This window comes from Lissotriton helveticus, chromosome 10 (genome assembly GCF_964261635.1).
Source record: "Lissotriton helveticus chromosome 10, aLisHel1.1, whole genome shotgun sequence".
Classification (NCBI taxonomy): domain Eukaryota; kingdom Metazoa; phylum Chordata; class Amphibia; order Caudata; family Salamandridae; genus Lissotriton; species Lissotriton helveticus.
The window spans coordinates 586,653,586-586,675,799 of record NC_136071.1 but is presented as its reverse complement, the minus strand read 5'-3'; positions in this window follow the sequence as shown (position 1 = coordinate 586,675,799).

Sequence of the window (22,214 nt, the reverse complement as noted above, 5' to 3'; positions counted from 1 at the left end):
CCCATATGTAACATCAATACGTACATGGAGGAGATACATTGACGATATCCTGGTGATTTGGCGTGGGGATGAACTTTCTCTCCAGTCTTTCCATAGTTGGCTGAATAATCGTAACAGGTTCTTACGTTTCACACTGGAAAGTGGTCAACACTCATTGTCTTTTCTAGACCTTCTGATCACTGCGACACCACAGGGCCTCAAATCAGAACTGTTTAGGAAGCCCATGGCCCGCAACTCACTACTACAGTACACCAGTTGTCATCCGAAGTCCTTGCGTGACAACTTACCATATGGACAGTTTCTACGTGTACAACGAAACTGCTCTACAAGAGAAGATTTCGAGAAACACTCTGAAGACCTAGCCCAAAAACTTGTGGACAGGAGTTATCCAAAGAAACTTATCAAGCGCTCAAAGAAGAGAGCAGCGAACAATAATCGAGAAGCTCTACTTGAACCACCTGTCCCTAAAGAAAAGAATGAAAGACTGACATGTCTCAATACTTTCAGTACAAGGTTGAACGCGATTCAACGCATAGTTCGTAAACATTGGAAGATTCTGAACACCGGGAAAGATTCCTTGGAACAACCATTGTTTGCTTTTAAATGAGCAACTAGCATAAGAGACAAGTTGATACATACCAGACCCCCACCAAGAGATATCCATAAAGTGGGCACACTATGGAATATGCCACCAGTGACAGGGCACCATCTGTGCGGAAATTGTGCTGCGTGCCCTCAGACTAAACACACGACATCTATCGACATAGGGACTAGGCGTCGTTGGGAACAAAAGCGTTTTACAAATTGCAATAGTAGCAATTTGATTTACCTTATCACCTGTCCGTGCTTACTTAGGTATGTCGGAATGACTACCCGGAAGATCAGAACGAGGATCTCCGAGCATAAGAGCACAATAAGGTGCAAAAAACAAGCGACCCGTCTGACGAACCACTATATTCAAGTGGGCCACAAACCTACAGATTTTGAATGGACGGTACTAGAACAACCCAACATCCCCGCGCATATCACCGATGTGTCCAAATACCTTTTTAAAATAGAACAAAAATGGGTGTACAAACTTGATTGTGATAAAGCGGGGCTGAATGAAGATATCCCCTGGATGACATAATAGAATCACTAACTCACGATGTGCCTTGATTGCTAGGAATGATCGAATGAATAAGATATAAATCCTTCTCTCTAGCGCTAAAGAAGGTGTTATGTGTCCAGATTTGGCGTAATAACCATTGGCCACCTGCTGGTATCCTGACGATTTATCGATCCAATCAATATAAATATGTGGTTGTTCATTTATCACAGTGTACTGAAAGATACACCTAGTGAGATCTCTCTTGGAACGAATAATGAACCACATATCCCACAATGCACCTAGGATGTCTCTTATAAAATAATGTTTATTAGAGATCCCAGAATCTATGGTTTGCGCGTGGTGTCTACCACAATAATTTACATTTATTTTGGTAGCGTTATTATAAGTCTTGTAAATCTACCACAATTACATGACAACGAACATGATACTATTTAATTTGTTACTATAAGTCTTGTAAATCTACAACAATTACATGAAAACAAACATGACACTATTTAATCTATTTAATAATGCTCCATATGAACATGCTAACACCGTTAACATAGGCATTTTCATCTATATGCGCGAGTGAACGTCGCACGACAGACTACAATTCCCATGATCCTTGGTAGTTCAATCAATGCGCGTGTGTCCAATCACGCTCGTGCAAGAAACGATAAGGAAGTACCCTCCTCTATCCGCGGCACCTCCTCAAACAGCCCGGCAGGCTGTTAGGAGTACCGACGGAGACGTAAGGGTGCATGGGCGAGAGACCCAGTTTAACCTATTAACGGTTTGCGTGCTGACTGTTTGTACTATAAACGGCAATGTGCTCGAACGTGCGAGCTAGTAAGCTGATAGAATGGCTTTACTCAATGTTTGCGCAGAACTGACTTTTACTGCGTGTTTGCGCTAAACGCTTGATTTCACTCTTACATAATGAGAACTTCACCTAGAGTGATAGAATAGAGTAATTAGCGAACCACGGACAGAAATTTATAATTTGAAAGCCCAATTCACAATTTGGGTTCTGTAATGAGGTGTTTCTATCATATTCAATGTGATCTTTGCAACAGCATTTCGGATCACAAATGGATTGTTGTTAAACTCTAAGATAGGTATTCCACCTATATCTAATGTGGTAAAGAGGAAAATATATAATAAAATGAAGAGGTTATAAACCACAATGAATAAGAGTTAGTCCAGCGAATGAGCAATTGGACATTTGAATAACCTGATTATTGAAAGACCTATAGCCTCTGTAATACACAAGCCAGTATTCTACAGGGAGTGAGTCTGACATTGTTTGGCTGTCATATGTTTCATCTCGACTTTTCTACATTTTCTGCACTATAGAGCGGTGCTTCAATTTCCTGAGCTGTTTGCCAGGTGAGGCGAGGCATTTTCCCCTTACAAATTAAGGTGAGCCATTGATAACCTGTACAATGGACTGCATATTAAGGTCATTGGACCAAGATATGTTATGAATTATAATTTAGCAATGTCTATTGATAGCCCTTACTAATGAAGGTGTTATTGTATTTTCTATATTTCATTCCTTGTCTATGTGTGGGCATGCTGGCGAATTTACAATTGGACCCTATGATCCAAAGGAGGGAAAGTGGAAGTGAACAGGTGACATTTAGCATTTCTGTTCACATACGTCCTTTTGTATGTAATTATTATTATTTTTCACGTAAGCAGTAGCAATCAAGTTTATGGGTCCTGAGGAAGCGGCAGGTACAGTGCTTGACCGTTAATAGTCCGCAGAAACATGTCGACCAGATTACCCAGTCAGAAGTTATTTGTTTGAACCATCTGACTTTTTTGCACTCTATTGTTTTTAGCGTTGGTGGTGCATGACTCCAGAATAAAGTTACATTGCATGCATCATCCAATCTTATGTTTAACACACTCACTTTTTTCACCAATGCACTGCTCTCAGTTACAAGTGAATAACATCTACCAGACATCCATCCTTCATTAACTATCTCCCTTTCATATTTACGGAGATAAAACAATGGACTACCTACTGTGAAGTAGACCAAATGATGTACTGGGTGGCACAGAACGAGTAACTGATGGACATTTTTTCACAATGGTTAATTGTCCAATAGTTTGTCTTCTATTCAACTTTGGTAGCAGAGACATAGCCAGCCCTACACACACATAGTCTTGATTTTGTTGGTAGACCCACAGCTATCCGTTGTTTTTCATAGTCTTCCCAGGGGGGTTATATCTGTGCTCAGGTCTTTAAACTATCCCTCGAACCCTTAACTAATTGTATGTATGTTGTAGTTCCAGAGCAGCTGAGGCTGCGGGTTCATTTCTTGAAATGAGTGATAAATTTATCACTGTCCACCTCTAGAGCGTAGATGTGGATATTAAGTTGTGCTGATTACTATTGATAGCTTGTCTTGTCAGAGACTCTACTCCTCATTTTATTGATAACGATGGCATCTAACCTAGGCTTAGCCTATGATGAGGCTGAAATACAGTCAATACTAGATGACAATCCTAGCATGCTGGATAATCTACCAAAGCCCCAGGATACTAGCCAGGATGGTTGGCCAAAGATTTTGACCCTGAAAAAAAGTCATTCTCGTACGTGCATTCACAGAATTACCATGGCAGAATATCTCAGAGGGAACGGTGCACCCTCTGGATTAATTGTCATTAATTCACCTAGATTTTTCTAGATGACCCAGATTTTATAAGAGAATGGTACCTCATCGCATGGAAGTGCACGAGAGACTGGTTGGTCTTAATCATAAAAACTGCAAAGAAAGCTGCAGATAAAATCATGATAGAGATCCAAATGTTGGAAGGCCAAATAAAAGCCACCATATCCGGGAAATTATTCACCAAACAACAGGATGAGAATAATAAAACAAATAAGGACTTTAAAGACAACATCCTATTCACAAAACTAGAGAAATGCAAAAAAGATCTAGCAAAATTCTCTAAAGAAAAGATCTATCCTTATACGAGTGCGAACTATGTTCCAACGCCATTTAATCGCAACGGAAGAACAGGAGGCTCCACTTACAGGATATCTTCATCAGATAATTCGACCGACTCTGACTCTTCTAATCAGAGCAACCAAACAATCATCAATAGAGGGAGAGGTCAGTGGAAGCACAGAGGTGCACAGAATTGTAATCAAGGTCAATTCAACCCTTGGTGGCCACCCAATCCTTGGATGCAAGGACCACCACAGTTCCCGCAAAACATGGGACCCTTTGGACCTGGACCGTACCCACCAGGCCAAAACATGCCTTTTTTAGGGTATGGCAGAGGGAGGTCGCGCGGAAGACGTCGGACCACACAAGGACAAGTACAATGGAATGCACCACAACAAGGAATGGGGCTCCGGAGCGGCAAACAGATCCCGCAAGAACAGCCGGGCCCGAGCGTGGGACCAACCTCATAGTTAATCTGAGCTTGCGTACTCCAACACCATTGGAAGAAAAGGTACTGAATAGAGGCCTTGGTTTTGTGAGTACGAACGTGGGCGACCCGTTTCAGACACAGATCGAAATGTCCAAATTTTTCCGGAAAGTGAGACTCCACTTCTTTTTCTCTAAAAATGATCAAACTGATACCAACTCCCAGAACACGGGACTGAAAAAACCATCAACTTTCAGTCCACTAACAGGGATGGTTCCCACGAAGGTTCTCACCTTTGAAGAAGCTGTTCAGCACGATGTGCAGGAGTTATTCAAACAAGCACACAAACCGTTTGTGAACATCTCCAAACCCAAACAAGAGGCTTTGAAAGAATTGATAAAAGATCATTCAATTACAATTAAACCAGCCGATAAGGGAGGGGCTACGGTATTGATGGATACAACTACCTACAGAGAGGAATGTTTACGCCAATTGGGAGATACACGCTCTTACCAACCATTGACAGAAGACCCAACACCAAGACTAGCAACAACCATTGGACACATTATAGAGGAAGCGTTGGCAGAGGGCTGGATAACAGCTAAGGAAGCAGCCTATTTGTCAACTTCACATCCGATCAGACCTTACTTCTACGTCCTGCCGAAGATTCATAAGGCGATGAGACCGCCACCCGGTCATCCGATAATCTCCGGGATCGGTTCGATACTGGAACCTTTATCAACGTTTGTTGACATTTTCTTGAGACCAATGGTCAAATTGATGCCCACTTACCTTCAGGACACGAAGGACCTACTTAGACTCCTACCTGAAATCGAATTTGACATCGTGACAGATCTTCTAGTGTCCTTTGACGTGGAGTCATTGTATACCTCCATTTCTCAAAATGAAACTCTAGAAGCGATTGAAACCTTGCTGGCTGAACGAGATCTTGATTCAATAACACCTATCTCAATGATTATGAATCTGGCTACCATAGCCATGAAGGAAAACTTTTTCGAGTTTGAAGGCCAGTGCTACCTGCAAACATCTGGGACGAGCATGGGCAGCGTTTTTGCGCCGAGCCTGGCGAACCTATACATGCACAAATTCGAACAGGACCACGTTCTGAACACTGACAACCCAAATGTAACATCAATACGTACATGGAGGAGATACATTGACGATATCCTGGTGATTTGGCGTGGGGATGAACTTTCTCTCCAGTCTTTCCATAGTTGGCTGAATAATCGTAACAGGTTCTTACGTTTCACACTGGAAAGTAGTCAACACTCATTGTCTTTTCTAGACCTTCTGATCACTGCGACACCACAGGGCCTCAAATCAGAACTGTTTAGGAAGCCCATGGCCCGCAACTCACTACTACAGTACACCAGTTGTCATCCGAAGTCCTTGCGTGACAACTTACCATATGGACAGTTTCTACGTGTACAACGAAACTGCTCTACAAGAGAAGATTTCGAGAAACACTCTGAAGACCTAGCCCAAAAACTTGTGGACAGGAGTTATCCAAAGAAACTTATCAAGCGCTCAAAGAAGAGAGCAGCGAACAATAATCGAGAAGCTCTACTTGAACCACCTGTCCCTAAAGAAAAGAATGAAAGACTGACATGTGTCAATACTTTCAGTACAAGGTCCAACGCGATTCAACGCATAGTTCGTAAACATTGGAAGATTCTGAACACCGGGAAGGATTCCTTGGAACAACCATTGTTTGCTTTTAAACGAGCAACTAGCATAAGAGACGAGTTGATATATACCAGACCCCCACCATGAGATATCCATCAAGTGGGCACACTATGGAATATGCCACCAGTGACAGGGCACCATCCTTGCGGAAATTGTGCTGCGTGCCCTCAGACTAAACACACGGCATCTATCGACATAGGGACTAGCCGTCGTTGGGAACAAAAGCGTTTTACAAATTGCAATACTAGCAATTTGATTTACCTTATCACCTGTCCGTGCTTACTTAGGTATGTCGGAATGACTACCCGGAAGATCAGAACAAGGATCTCCGAGCATAAAAGCACAATAAGGTGCAAAAAACAAGCGACCCGTCTGACGAACCACTATATTCAAGTGGGCCACAAACCTACAGATTTTGAATGGACGGTACTAGAACAACCCAACATCCCCGCGCATATCACCGATGTGTCCAAATACCTTTTTAAAATAGAACAAAAATGGGTGTACAAACTTGATTGTGATAAAGCGGGGCTGAATGAAGATATCCCCTGGATGACATTATAGAATCACAAACTCACGATGTGCCTTGATTGCTAGGAATGATCTCATGAATAAGATATAAATCCTTCTCTCTAGCGCTAAAGAAGGTATTATGTGCACAGATTTGGCGTAATTACCATTGGCCACCTGCTGGTATCCTGATGATTTATCGATCCAATCAATATAAATATGTGGTTGTTCATTTATCACAGTGTACTGAAAGATACACCTAGTGAGATCTCTCTTGGAACCAATTATGAACCACATATCCCACAATGCACCTAGGATGTCTCTTATAAAATAATGTTTATTAGAGATCCCAGAATCTATGGTTTGCGCGTGGTGTCTACCACAATAATTTACATTTATTTTGGTAGCGTTATTATAAGTCTTGTAAATCTACCACAATTACATGACAACGAACATGATACTATTTAATTTGTTACTATAAGTCTTGTAAATCTATCACAATTACATGAAAACGAACATGACACTATTTAATCTATTTAATAATGCTCCATATGAACATGCTAACACCGTTAACATAGGCATTTTCATCTATATGTGCGAGTGAACGTCGCACGACAGACTACAATTCCCATGAGCCTTGGTAGTTCAATCAATGCGCGTGTGTCCAATCACGCTCGTGCAAGAAACGATAAGGAAGTACCCTCCTCTATCCGCGGCACCTCCCCAAACAGCCCGGCAGGCTGTTAGGAGTACCGACGGAGAGGTAAGGGTGCATGGGCGAGAGACCCAGATTAACCCATTAACGGTATGCGTGCTGACTGTTTGTACTATAAACGGCAATGTGCTCGAACGTGCGAGCTAGTAAGCCGATGGAATGGCTATACTCAATGTTTGCGCAGAACTGACTTTTACTGCGTGTTTGCGCTAAACACTTGATTTCACTCTTCCATAATGAGAACTTCACCTAGAGTGATAGAATAGAGTAATTAGCGAACCACGGACAGAAATTTATAATTTGAAAGCCCAATTCACAAATTGGGTTCTGTAATGAGGTGTTTCCATCATATTCAATGTGATCTTTGCAACAGCATATCGGATCACAAATGGATTGTTGTTAAACTCTAAGATAGGTATTCCACCTATATCTAATGTGGTAAAGAGGAAAATTTATAATAAATTGAAGAGGTTATAAACCACAATGAATAAGAGTTAGTCCAGCGAATGAGCAATTGGACATTTGAATAACCTGATTATTGAAAGACCTATAGCCTCTGTAATACACAAGCCAGTATTCTACAGGGAGTGAGTCTGACATTGTTTGGCTGTCATATGTTTCATCTCGACTTTTCTACATTTTCTGCACTATAGAGCGGTGCTTCAATTTCCTAAGCTGTTTGCCAGGTGAGGCGAGGCATTTTCCCCTTACAAATTAAGATGAGCCATTGATAACCTGTACAATGGACTGCATATTAAGGTCATTGGACCAAGATATGTTATGAATTATAATTTAGCAATGTCTATTGATAGCCCTTACTAATGAAGGTGTTATTGTATTTTCTATATTTCATTCCTTGTCTATGTGTGGGCATGCTGGCGAATTTACAATCGGACCCTATGATCCAAAGGAGGGAAAGTGGTAGTGAACAGGTGACATTTAGCATTTCTGTTCACATATGTCCTTTTGTATGTAATTATTATTATTTTTCACGTAAGAAGTAGCAATCAAGTTTATGGGTCCTGAGGAAGCGGCAGGTACAGTGCTTGACCTTTAATAGTCCGCAGAAACATGTCGACCAGATTACCCAGTCAGAAGTTATTTGTTTGAACCATCTGACTTTTTTGCACTCTATTGTTTTTAGCGTTGGAGGTGCATGACTCCAGAATTAAGTTACATTGCATGCATCATCCAATCTTTTGTTTAACACACTCACTTTTTTCACCAATGCACTGCTCTCAGTTACAAGTGAATAACATCTACCAGACACCCATCCTTCATTAACTATCTCCCTTTCATATTTACGGAGATAAAACAATGGACTACCTACTGTGAAGTAAACCAAATGATGTACTGGGTGGCACAGAACGAGTAACTGATGGACATTTTTTCACAATGGTTAATTGTCCAATAGTTTGTCTTCTATTCAACTTTGGAAGCAGACACATAGCCAGCCCTACACACACATAGTCTTGATTTTGTTGGTAGACCCACAGAGATCCGTTGTTTTTCATGTCTTTAGAGGCCCCCCATCATTAATATCAAAGCCCCGGGGGGTGGCGGTCCCCGGGGCTGCGTGGGGGGCGGTGTGCCCCCAGCTACCATAATTACTTTGCCCTGGGGGTGGTGGTCCCCGGGCAGTGTGGGGGGGATTGGGCCCCCCCACACTTATTGGCATAATGCCCTCGGGATTTGGTCCCCCTGGGGGCTAATTTAAAAAAATGCAGACCGTATTTTTATTTTTTTTCCACGTGGTACGCGTACCTACATGTACCACGCGATTTTTCTTTAAAAAAATAATAATTGGGTCTTTGGGGGTCCTTGTGGGACCCCCTGAGCTGGCCTAGGGGGTCAGGGTATTTCCACCCTGCCCCCTTTGCGTGTTTTTCACCTTTCTTTTACTGCTTTCTTGTGCCTCTGTTCAACCGAGGCACAAGATGGCTGCCAACAGTTCCTGGTTTGGAGTGTTGACAGACAGTTGACAGCCAATGAGTATGCAGCTCGTGCTCGTAATGGTACGCTTTACTGTACGCTTACCGTACACGTACGGTAAGCTCCTCAAGAACTACTCCTCAGGAACTACTGAACGGATTTACACCATTTAACAAAAAAGGTAATCTGCGAACCAAACTCTACCTTTTTGCCAAATTTATTGTAATTCTGTACAGCCGTTCGGGCTGTAGCCCTGGCTAAAGGTCCTATGGAAAATTGCATGGGGAAAACACGTTTCAGGACCCCCTTTTTCTCGGCCCCCACTTGACTAATCAACCCCAAACTTTCAGGGAAGGAGCGGAGCGGAGCACGACATCTTCTTCGAGAATTTCGCAAAAATTCGTCCACCGGCGCTAAAGTCATTCCAAATAGAATGTTGCGGATTTCCTATGGAAACTAGGTCCTAACTATAACTGCCTACTGGCGACTGCCAGTAGGTAATATATATATATATATATTCACTGAAAAAACCATAGGTTATAGACCATATATAGTTAGGAATTAGCATTTACAAAACCTTGAAAATTCACTGAAAAAACCATAGGTTAGAGACCATATATAGTTAGCTGGACATTTTATTGACATAAAACCAATGAAATTCCATATATAGTTAGTTGCTCTAACTATATATCGCGCACCCGCAATCCACTGCTGATGATGTCACATATTACATCATTCATGACATGGTCAGTGACATCACTGATGACATCACTGATGACATCTCAAATGACATCACTGATGACATCACTGATAACAACATCCAGTGATTTTTTGTTTCTGTAAAGTTTAAATATGTCTTACATATTGAAGAATGAGTGGATGTGTAAGTGTCTGGACGAAGGATTTAGTAGGTGCATGACTGACTGTATGAGTGAGTGATTAAATGTGTCTCACTGAGTGCATGGGTTAGTGACTAAACTGTCTTAATTTGTGCATCATTATGTCTGTTGTTCTGTAAACTGCTGCATGTGTTGATCAGTAGCTATATGAGTAACTATATGAGTTATTGATTGATTGCCCAAGTATTTGTATGGGAGACTGAGTGTGTGTGTGGCTAGCTGGGAGGTGTGTGACTCTGTGCAGATCAATGTGTACTTGTATCAATGATTGTATAAGAAGGTAAGTATGTGTTAGTATATGTTTGAAAATGTAAGGTGCTCTATGTTTAACTGTATAGACAAGAAAATGGAAGTGTCATTGATTCTTTACAGGACTGAATAGGTGTGTGAGTAACTCCATGGATGAGTGGCAGACTGTGAGTGTCTGTATAGGTGTATGAGTGCATATGATAGTGTTGTAAAGATGAGTGATTGTATGTATGAATGATTGTATGGGTGAATGAGTGAAGGTGTGTGTAGACGTAGCAATCAGTGAGTGCGTACGTAGTAACTAGTATTGGTGTGTCAATGGTTTCAAAAATTATACTCTGTATTTAACACTGGGTGAAACAGAGGTTATATTAAAATGTGAGGAGATGCATTGTATTGTCACATGAATGATATCATCAGTGATGTGGTCATTGATGTCAAATGAGTTGTCATCAGTGATGTCCTCAGTGATGTCATTTGAGATGTCATCAGTGATGTCATCAGTGATGTCACTGACCATGTCATGAATGATGTAATATGTGACATCATCAGCAGTGGATTGCGGGTGCGCGATATATAGTTAGTGCAACTAACTATATATGGAATTTCATTGGTTTTATGTCAATAAAATGTCCAGCTAACTATATATGGTCTCTAACCTATGGTTTTTTCAGTGAATATTCAAGGTTTTGTAAATGCTAATTCCTAACTATATATGGTCTATAACCTATGGTTTTTTCAGTGAATTTTCAAGGTTTTGTAAATGCTAATTCCTAACTATATATGGTCTATAACCTATGGTTTTTTCAGTGAATTTCAATGGTTTTTTAATAGCAAATATCATAAGCTGTCGAATGTCAAGTACGTGGTAAGTAAAAACATTTTCGTGTTTATGCACACTGATCTGCTTTGAATGCTGCCCCCCACCCCTCATTTCTATTAGGAGTACTCTCTCTTTGCAGATAGTGAAGGGTAGTTAACGCAGGCCTTTGCCCCCGTTGTAATCCGTCGTGCCTGCTTCTCTCTCCATTTGATTGATTGTTCTCTTTGGTTCATTCTCTATTTACAAACAAGCACAGAGTCGCAATACTCTGTTTAGTCTTTGCAGATAGCGAAAAATCGTGTAAACAAACAAAAGGAATCGAGCAAAATCAGTAGGCCACTAATGGGATCTGTTTTTGACCTCGCTAAAATAGAAACATTAGGAACAACCTGTTGAAAATAGCAATGTGTATGTACATAAGCGGCGTTCATTTGTGTTCACAGTACCCCTTGTTGATTGTTTGAATCGAGCATTGAATTGTTCGAAGTTAATTCTCTTAAGGATCTTCTCTGCCTGCAAACAAGGAAGAATAGGAATATTCTCTCTCCCTTTGCAGATAGTGAAGGGTAGGTAACGCAAGCCTTTAACACGTCGTACCTATTTCATTCCTCATTGATTGATTGATTGTCCGAACATTGACTGTTTGGGAATTAGTTCTTTTTGGAGGTATTCCCTGTTTGCAAATAAACGTAGGAAAATCTTTGCAAGTAGTGAAAGGGTAGGTAATGCGGACCTTTCTCCCCCGTTGTAATCTGTCATGCCTATCTACTCCCCACTGATTGATGCACCTGTTTCACCCGGACCATTTACTAGAGATATCTGGCCCAACAAGAGAGCACCCCTAGTGAAAAGGACATATGCAATAATAACAAAGTGATCACTGTATCCTGTTAACAGAAACTTTAGCATGAAACAACCTGGAAAGAAAAAAATAGGAAAACGAAAATCAGTAGGCCACTGATGAACATGAACTTTTATTAAACAACGAACAAAGAAACGATAACATAACGTAATGATAAAACCTATTAATGTCCTAGAAACAAGAAAACGTTAAAATATGCCAGTGGTGAGAGACCAGAAAAACAGTAAGAGAAACCAAATCACCCCTCGCTGTCCCACCGCCTGCCATGCCAAAAAAATCGATAGACTAGGGAAAATGCAAGTCAGTAGAACATCCACCCCCACTCTGGAAACTTCCAAGGTGGGGCAGGGTTCCGGCTACGCCCAGCCGGGAGCAGCCCATATAAGGCAGGTCCTGCTGCCACGCCTCGGCCAGGAGATGCTAACGTAGGGTGTAGCCGGAGGAGAGGCCGAGGCCAGCGGGACCCGGCCAGGGGATTGCCTTTACAACGCTGAAAAGTTGCAGGGGGGGGAATGTCTCCTCGACCCTCCCCTCTCTCTCCCAGTCCGGCCGCGGTGGCCCTTGAGAGTTGCAGGTAGTCCCGCCACATGCTCTTCCGGTCCGACCACCAACGGTCGGGGGGCCGAGTCCGACGGGATCCGGCTGCAGCCGATAAACCAAGAAACCCGTTCATGGGGCCAGAGCCAGGGGCGTCCGGCCGACATCCACCGGAAGCCCGGCCCGAAGACGGACGGGACACTTCTTTCTTTTATAATGGCTGCGACAACACTGGGGGGGGATGTCTTGCACATGCCTCCGACCCCCCCCCTCGTCCTCATCGCCTGGTCCGGCCATAACAAATCTCAAGCGAGACGCCGTGGGGTGCACTGGGAGGGAGAGACGGTGCGAACAGGCCTCTCCCGCCTCCCCAGGTGGAGGCTGCCCAGCTGCACCCTCAGCGCTCCAGGCGCCCGGAAAAGGGTTCTTCCACTGTGGCCATGCTGCAACGTCTCGCCCGGCAGGGTGGTGCCCGTCCGCTCATGTGACCCCGCGATCGCCGGTAGCTGCCGAACTCTCAAAATGGCGGTCGACCTGGCAAGAGCGGGCCCAGCATAAAGAAATGGCCCGGTCACTGGTTGACTCCACCACCGTAGTCCTCCACGACCTTGAAGATTCTAGAGGAGCCGCGGGAGTCTCCGACCCCCGATGGGGAATGACTGCCATGATCGCCCGTGGAGTGACGAAACTGTATCCGCGGGACGTCGGCGCTCCCATGATGGCGCCAGCCTCACTTTGAATTACTAGAATCCTGCAGACCTCACTTCCGGTGAAAGCACAGTGTGACCCGGTAGGAAAAAGTATTGCACCCCCTCCCCTTTTTGACTGATAGTTCAAACCACCGATCCTTTCCTTTGCCCTTTTAACGGAACTTTGTACTGCCTCCCCCTCTTTTACATTTTCTAGAGAAAACAAAACATTAACCACTACATTAGCATAGCAGTTGACACCAGAACTGTTTTCAAATTGAAAACCAACAACATCTTCAACAGAATCCTTTTTGTTTCTGCTGTGACCCTGCTACAGCACAGGCATTGTCCCCAGCAGTAATTCTGCAATGCCGGTAAGAATAGCTGTGGTGCCTACTGGACTCACTCACCCCCGCGGCGCCCCACGCCGTTTTTTGCTGGGCGGCAACTTACTAGACATCACTTTCGTGCCATCTAGATTTCAGCGCGTTCTGCTGCCTTGGAACTATTCGCACAACAGACCGCTACTGACAAGAATATTTCATTATTGGTGCTGTCAATTTCAATAAATCTATTGGATAATTCAAAAGAAATTGCCACGGTCTCTTCGTTGTTTAAATGTTTTTACTGTTTTTGTTTTCTTGTATATATTTATATGTTATTAAAGTTTTATATTCCTACTACTTTGTTGGAGTGCTATATATTTTTAATGTGACACATAATTGTAAAAACTTTGATGTACAAAGAGTCATTCCTGGAATCTTCCGCTTCAGGCTCGGTCCCCTCCCCAATCACAATACAGGATGGTTTTCAGATAGTAGGAACACGTGTGGTGTGACGGATCTCATCGGGTGTGGGCCTTGATCTACTATAACTCCTTTGAAGAGGGGTGATTCTTTACAGCTGGGGCCATAAACTACATCTGCAGGGCTAGCTGATAGCCTGGACAATCGGACACAGAGAAAGAGGAGTGTCAGAGGGTGCGGTAGTGAATAGGGCGAAAGGGAGGTGTCGGGCGGGCACAGAGTGTGATTCTCAGGGAAGAGCAGCGCAGATGGGGGGAGGTTTATTGCCCATGCATAAGACAGAGAGCGGTGGTGACCAGTGCCTAGGGAAGATGCTTGCGTGGGTGAGGAGCCATGCTACGAATCGACAGCGTGCAGAGAGTGGGTCTGGTCAAGACATCTAAAATGGCTGCCGTGCACGACAAAAGTGTGGCATTTCAAAAAAGGCAAGATGGCGCAGACAATGTTTTTCAACACTTCCTCATTTCCTTCGAATCGAACGTTAACAGACGTTGGGGCATATTACCAAAGTTAAGCGATATTTATCGCTAACGATGCTTACCAACCAATTTTTTACCACTAAGCATCGTCAGAAATTATCGAAGATAAACCTTGCTATTATCAAGGTTTATCGCAAATGCGATAATAAACGGCCGCAATGCATGAATATCGCTAAAAACTCAGCGATATTCATGCATTACCGAGCTAATGCTCTTAGCCATGTTATCCACCTCCCATTGGATAACATGGCTAAGAACTGCTCAGGGCAGGTGTTACTTTTTGGAGATATTCGCGCTTAGCGCGAATATCTCCAAAAGTTGGTAATAGGAGATAGATATCTTGCATGTTGTAATGCAAGTTATTGTGGTATATGGAACTCATACCATAATCTCTCAGGAAAGCAGAAACTGATCCTTTTGGGACCGCCTAAAAAGGCCTAGGGGGTGAGGAGTACTCTACTTTGCCCCCTTTTCACGTTCCGAACTATTTTATTTTACTCTCTTCTGTAATTACACAAAATAGCAGCGATAAGATGCATCGGAGACACACAGTGAGAGAAAGGAGGCCGGAGATGAAGAAGAGATGTCAAATACACATTGGAGATAATATAGTGGCAGAAGGGAAGTAAATATGAGTAAACTTACCATGTAACATAAAAATGTTGCACTCTATACTATAAGTCTCATTTTATACTACAATCACTTCGCTACAACCTCATAAATTAAAAATAAAAATGAATAATGTCTCAAACAATTTTTGATTTCTAAATATAAATGTATTCTTCAGAATTTTCTAAATTTGAAAGAACTAGTAACATGTCCTCATCAGCAATGTCCTCATTAAAAGTCTCCAATGATGATTCTTGTAACTCTATGGTCTCCAAACACTCGATAAATTCGCCATCAAGAGATTGATCAAAAAAATCATTCAAGTCATCTCCTCCTTGTGACAATATTTCATTATTGGTGCTGTCAATTTCAATTAATGTAGTGGAATCATTCAAGTCATCTCCTCGTGACAATATTTCATTATTGGTGCTCTCAATTTCAATCAATGTAGTGGAATCATTCAAGTCATCTCCTCCTTGTGACAATATTTCATTATTGGTGCTGTCCATTTCAATCAATCTAATGGAATCATACAAGTCATCTCCTCCTTGTGACAATATTTCATTATTGGTGCTCTCAATTTCAATCAATGTAGTGGAATCATTCAAGTCATCTCCTTGTGACAATATTTCATTCTTGGTGCTGTCCATTTCAATCAATCTAATGGAATCCTACAAGTCATGTCCTCCTTGTGACAATATTTCATTATTGGTGCTCTCAATTTCAATCAATGTAGTGGACAATTCAAAAGAAATTGCCACGGTCTCTTCATTGTGAGCCATTTTATTTTGAAATTGCTTGCTGTAAATTGCAGAAAAAAATAATCACTTTCATTTATCGTTTTTAGTAATACATAATATAAAACTAACTTTATCAAGTATTTAGTATAACAGAAGGACTGCAAATAAATAACAGAAAACATTTTTCAAATTATCTTCAAGTGTACAACATAGTTCCCCTTACAAATTAACAACTCACCTTTTTAAAAGTAGCAGAAGTGTTAGTACTGTGTAAATCAAACACCAGAAATTCACCACCAAAAATTCCTCACAAATGTACCTCAGACAGTAGTATCACAAAATGGCTGTGGTTTCCTCTCATTTGACATATATACATAACCAATTAACTTTCATCACACACAAATACAAAACCAAAGTAACATTTTAATTGGTTCTAAATTTCAACACTTTCAAATGTGTTTTCCCCATGCAATTTTCCATAGGACATTTACATACGTCTACAGCCTGAATGGCTGAACGGAATTACACCAAACTTGGCAAAATGGTACATCAAACCTAAGAGGTCAGGAAGGATCTACTATGCCCCCTTATGGTCATTTCCCCCTTCGCTTTGGCCTCCTCTTGTCTCTCAATCCTACCGAGAGACAAGATGGCGGCCGCTACGGACTGTTTGGAATGTTGACAGACGCCGGAGAACCAATCAGCTTCGCAAAGCTCCGTAACGCGAAAAGTACGCGAAGCGGAGCGCTGTTACAGATATATATCTTTTTTTGAACGTTAATTTCTCAAAATCCACTGGAGCACATATATTGAGACCTAGCAAAGGCACATCGGGCTACCAGTCCCTAATATTTTGCCAAGTTTCGTGCAAATCCATTCAGCCGTTCGATTATTATTATTTTGTTTTTTTTTTTGCCCCGCGGGGCCCTTTTAAAACCTCCACATCAAACCTAGGGGGTCAGCGAGGATCTACTATGCCCCCTTATAGTTATTTCCCCCTTTGTTTTGACCTCCTCTTGTCTCTCGATCCTACCGAGAGACAAGATGGCGGCCGCTACGGACTTTTTGGAATGTTGACAGACGCCGGAGAACCAATCAGCTTCGCTTCACAAAGCTCCGTTGCGCGAAAAGTACGCGTCCTGGGACGCTGCCAGGTCCGCTGTTACAGATATATATCTTTTTTTAAACGTTAATTTCTCAAAATCCACTGGAGCACATATATTGAGACCTACAAAAGGCACATCGGGCTACCAGTCCCTACAATTTTGCCAAGTTTCGTGCAAATCCATTCAGCCGTTCGGGCTAAAAGTGAGGCCAACCGCCCTATGGAAAACTCAATGTTAAAAACACGTTTTGGGACCCCCCTTTTTTCTCGGCCCCCCCTTGACGACCCCCCCCAAATTTTCAAGGGCTGCTCAGAAACAAAATGTGCCATTTTCCTGAAAATTTCAGCCAATTCCGTCCACAAACGGCAAAGTTATTAGACATAGAATTTTCAAAAATCCCATAGAGAAAAAATCCTAACTATATATACCTACTGGCGACCGCCAGTAGGTAATATATATATATATATATATATATATATATATATATATATATATATATATATATATATATTACCTACTGGCGGTCGCCAGTAGGTATATATAGTTAGGATTTTTTCTCTATGGGTTTTTTGAAAATTCTATGTCTAATAACTTTGGCGTTTGTGGACGGAATTGGCTGAAATTTTCAGCAAAATGGAACATTTTGTTTCTGAGCAGCCACTGGAAATTTGGGGGGAGTTGGTCCAGGGGGGGCCGAGAAAAAAGGGGGGTCCCAAAACGTGTTTTTAACATTGAGTTTTCCATAGGGCGGTTAGCCTCACTTTTAGCCCGAACGGCTGAATGGATTTGCACGAAACTTGGCAAAATTGTAGGGACTGGTAGCCCGATGTGCCTTTTGTAGGTCTCAATATATGTGCTGCAGTGGATTTTGAGAAAATAACGTTCAAAAAAAGATATATATCTGTAAGCGCGGACCAGGCAGCGCCCCGGTACGCGTACTTGACGCGTAACGGAACTTCGCGTAGGGAAGTTGATTGGCTCTCCGGTGTCTGTCAACATTCTAAACAGTCCGGAGCGGCCGCCATCTTGTCTCTCGGTAGGATCGAGTGACAAGAGGAGGACAAAACAAAGGGGGAAATGACCATAAGGGGGCATAGTAGATCCTCCCTGACCCCCTAGGTTTGATGTGGAGGCTTTAAAGGGGCCCCGCTAAGCAAAAAAAAAAAAAATTTTTTTGTTTTTTTTCGTGGTTAGCGCCCGGTACGCGAACCGGGAAGCGTTCTGGGGAGCGTATCACAATGAAAAATGAATGATAGACTTTTCAAATGCTGTATGTTAATTGATTGTTGGTTTTGTTGATTATTTTTTTTTTTTTTTTTTTTTAAGCTTTTTTTATTGTGTTTCATAATTTATTAAACTTTCTAACATTTCATTGTCAGAAATTTCATAATAATCATGGAATATAGATTGTAGTCTCTGAGGTTGTAAAATGTCCTCATTTGCAAGGAGGTTATCTACTGCTTGTACACATTGCAGTAGTTCTTGGTCCCAAGTTTCATCCATAAATTCAATCTCATTTGGATCAATGATTTCTGTGTTGGACTCTGGAAGGACAATTTCAAATGAAATGTTTTGTTCACTTTCCATTTTTCCTGAAATTTGCATAAAAAAAAAATATATATTAGTAGAGGTAGGGCACTGTTGGGATTAATTTTAGATAGGCAGTTTTTAACAGAGAATTTATCTTTGGGCAGTGTATAGTATCAGAGTGGAAGTAGGAATATAAAAAAGTGTATCTAAATTTATAAGTACTACAGAGGGATAGTATATAACTAACAGAAAAAGTTTGCCATATTAACTTAAAGTGCACAATATACTTCAGTTTTAAAAATAACAACTTACCTTTAAAAAGAAGTTGAAGTTATTAATGAAAATCCTATTGAAATGTACACCAGGAAGTAGTAGTCAAAATGGCTGTGTTTCCTTCTCTTCCTTTATATATATTCGGGTACATAACCAATCAAATGTGAGGTAAAAAAAGTAGAAAATGAAAGTAACATTTTAATTGGTTGTCAATTCCAACATTTCAGATGTGTTTTGTGAAGTAATTTACCTCACGGTATTTAGAGAGGTCTACAGGCTAAATGGCTAAATGGAATTCCAATCAAATTTGTGAAAATGGTAGGGATTGGTATGTAGTATGAGCTAATCTATATTTGGTGAAATTGTCTCCAGTGGCTTTTCTGTGAACTACTTTCCCACCTTTTTTTCCCAGGGAGCGACCCGGTACGCGAACCGTTGAGCGCCCCGGTTCGCGTACCTTAAGCGTTCCGGGAGTCCACCATTTTGTGTTTCGGTCGAATTAAGATACAAGATGGAGGGCAAATAATGTTCAGAATAGGTAGAAGGGGGCACGGTAGACTTATCTTGACCCCCTAGGTTTTCTGAGGGTGGCCGAGGAGGTTTATATGTGCGAAAAAAAAACATTTTTTTAAAAAATTTCGCGAGGTTAGCTCCCGGTACGCGTACCGGGTAGCGCCCCAGGGAGTGTACTTTGTTGAAAATTAGTGAAAAAAGTTAGAGTAAAATAATAATTGTGAGTGATTAGATGTAGGGTAGCTCTGAGAAGAGCTTTTGGGTTTATGGTACATTTTGGTACTTATAAGTAGGTACCAATGCACATTTTTAAATTCAGAGTGAAAACTCTGTTGCCCTCATCTGAGAAGTGAACTCCATCTCCTCTGTAGATATCTTGCATGTAGTAACGCAAGTTATTGTTGTACAGGGAGCCCATTCCATGGTCTCTCATGTAAGCTGAAACAGATTTGTTTACATGCTTCCTCGACTTCTCAATTTGTGGACAAAATTGGTTTGACCACCTCCATTTCTGTCTTTGGCATATATTTGAATATACCAAGGCAGTCTGAGGAAAAAGTGCCATTAATTGCTCAAAGGTGTCCTTTAAAAGCATTTCCAGACCTACACCAGTCAAAGTGCCCAAGTCATTACCTCCACAGTGCACAATTAACAGGTCAGGTTTTGGCAAATGCATAAAGGTTTTCACCAATGGTATCAATTGGTGACATTTTAATCCTCTGTGGCCAAACCACTTAATTTCCACATCTTGTAAATTGAGGTTAGGTAAATTCCTGCTTTAAACGTACCTTTGAGCCCAGTGAATATAACTATGACCAACAATCCAGACAGAAAACATGGTGAGAGAAGGTTCTCCTGCAGTCAGATGAAGTGTGGCAATGAAATGGCAGTTGAAAAAATGTGAGTTTGAAATGAAAAAAACTGTGGAGTTTCTGTGTTCATGAAGTAGTAACAGTGATTGGTGGATTTTGATTGATGAAAACAGAAAGTTAGGGTGTACAGATGTGTTGTTTGAAAGATGTATTTTGAGTGGTCAATAAAAAATCATTAAATGAAAGAAAGCACTGGATATGCAGGTGCACTGAGAGTTCAGAGTTCAATTGCAACATTGTTGTGTGAATTTGCAAACACCAGAGTTTCTCCAAGAGGTGGTTGCTATGGAAAATAGGCAGAAAGGGCAGAGGGGGAAGGGTTTTCATTTGAAAAAAAGTGAGGGAAGAGTTTTGATTGGGTGACATGAGAAATATGTGTGAAGAATTACACCATTTCTGTGCTTTTGATAGCTGCAGACTCTGGAGTGCATACCTTTTGCTCTGCTGAAGACAAATTGGTGTGTTTCTTAGACTGTTTTCAAACTCAAAGTATTTGCTAAGGTGAGAAAATATTTCTTTACTTTAGATAGAGAATAGTGTGCTTTAAGGAGAAAATTATGATTTATGTGGCGCAAATTGCTTGTAAATATGCTCTCACATGTGCATGGAAAATTTTGATTTTGAATGTTTGTGTTACATAGCCATGTTAAAAGTGACGCAACCATGCTGGAAAGCCAATCAAAAAATGATTTCATGTGTTTTAATGACATTTTAAGTCATTTTCTGATGTGCAGTGTTTAGAAATTATGATTTGAAAATCGTTTTTGTGGAAAAGGAATTGTTTTTAAATTCATGACAAGGATATAATGGTGTATGGTTCTTTATAAGGCAATTGACTGTCCTTGATGTTATTTTTCTCATTTTAGTGTAAGACCTTTCTCTGTGGCGCAAATTGCTTGTAAATATGCTCTCACATGTGCATGGAAAATTTAGATTTTGAATGTTTGTGTTAAATAGCCATGTTAAAAGTGACCAAACCATGCTGGGAAGGCAATCAAAAAACGCTTTCATGTGTTTTAATGACATTTTAAGTCATTTTCCCATGTGCAGTGTTTAGAAATTATGATTTTAAAATCGTTTTTGGGGAAAAGGAATTGTTTATAAAATCATGACAAGGACATAATGGTGTATGGTTCTTTATAAGGCAATTGACTGTTCCTGATGTTATTTTTCTCATTTTAGTGTAAGACCTTTCTCTGTGGCGCAAATTGCTTGTAAATATGCTATTACATGTGCATGAAAATTTTAATTATCAATGTTTGTGTTACATAGCCATGATAAAAGTGAACCAACCATGCAGGAAAGCCAATCAAAAAACGCTTTCATGTGTTTCAATGACATTTTAAGTCATTTTCTCATGTGCAGTTTTTTTGAAATTATGATTTGAAAATCGTTTTTGGGAAAAAGGAATTGTTTTTAAATTCATGAGAAGGACATAATGGTGTATGGTTCTTTATAAGGCAATTGACTGTCCCTGATGTTATTTTTCCCATTTTAATGTCAGACCTTTCTTTGTGGCGCAAATTGCTTGTAAATATGCTCCCACCTGTACATGGAAAATTTTGATTTTGAATGTTTATGTTACATAGCCATGTTAAAAGTGACCCTACCATGCAGGAAAGCCAATCAAAAAACGCTTTTATGTGTCTTAAGGACAATTTAAGTAATTTTCCCATGTGTAGTGTTTTGAAGTTATGATTTGAAAATCGTTTTTGAGGTAAAGGAATGTTGTTAAAATTTATGTTCGCCATATGCCCCCAAATTTCTTTTTCAGGGTTGCAGCAGGGTGTTCTTGAGACACCCCTGCACCTTTGGAATAAATTCCTAATTTGTGATGAGCAAATTGTTAATCGCAAATTGCACCTTCATTTATATGAGCCTCC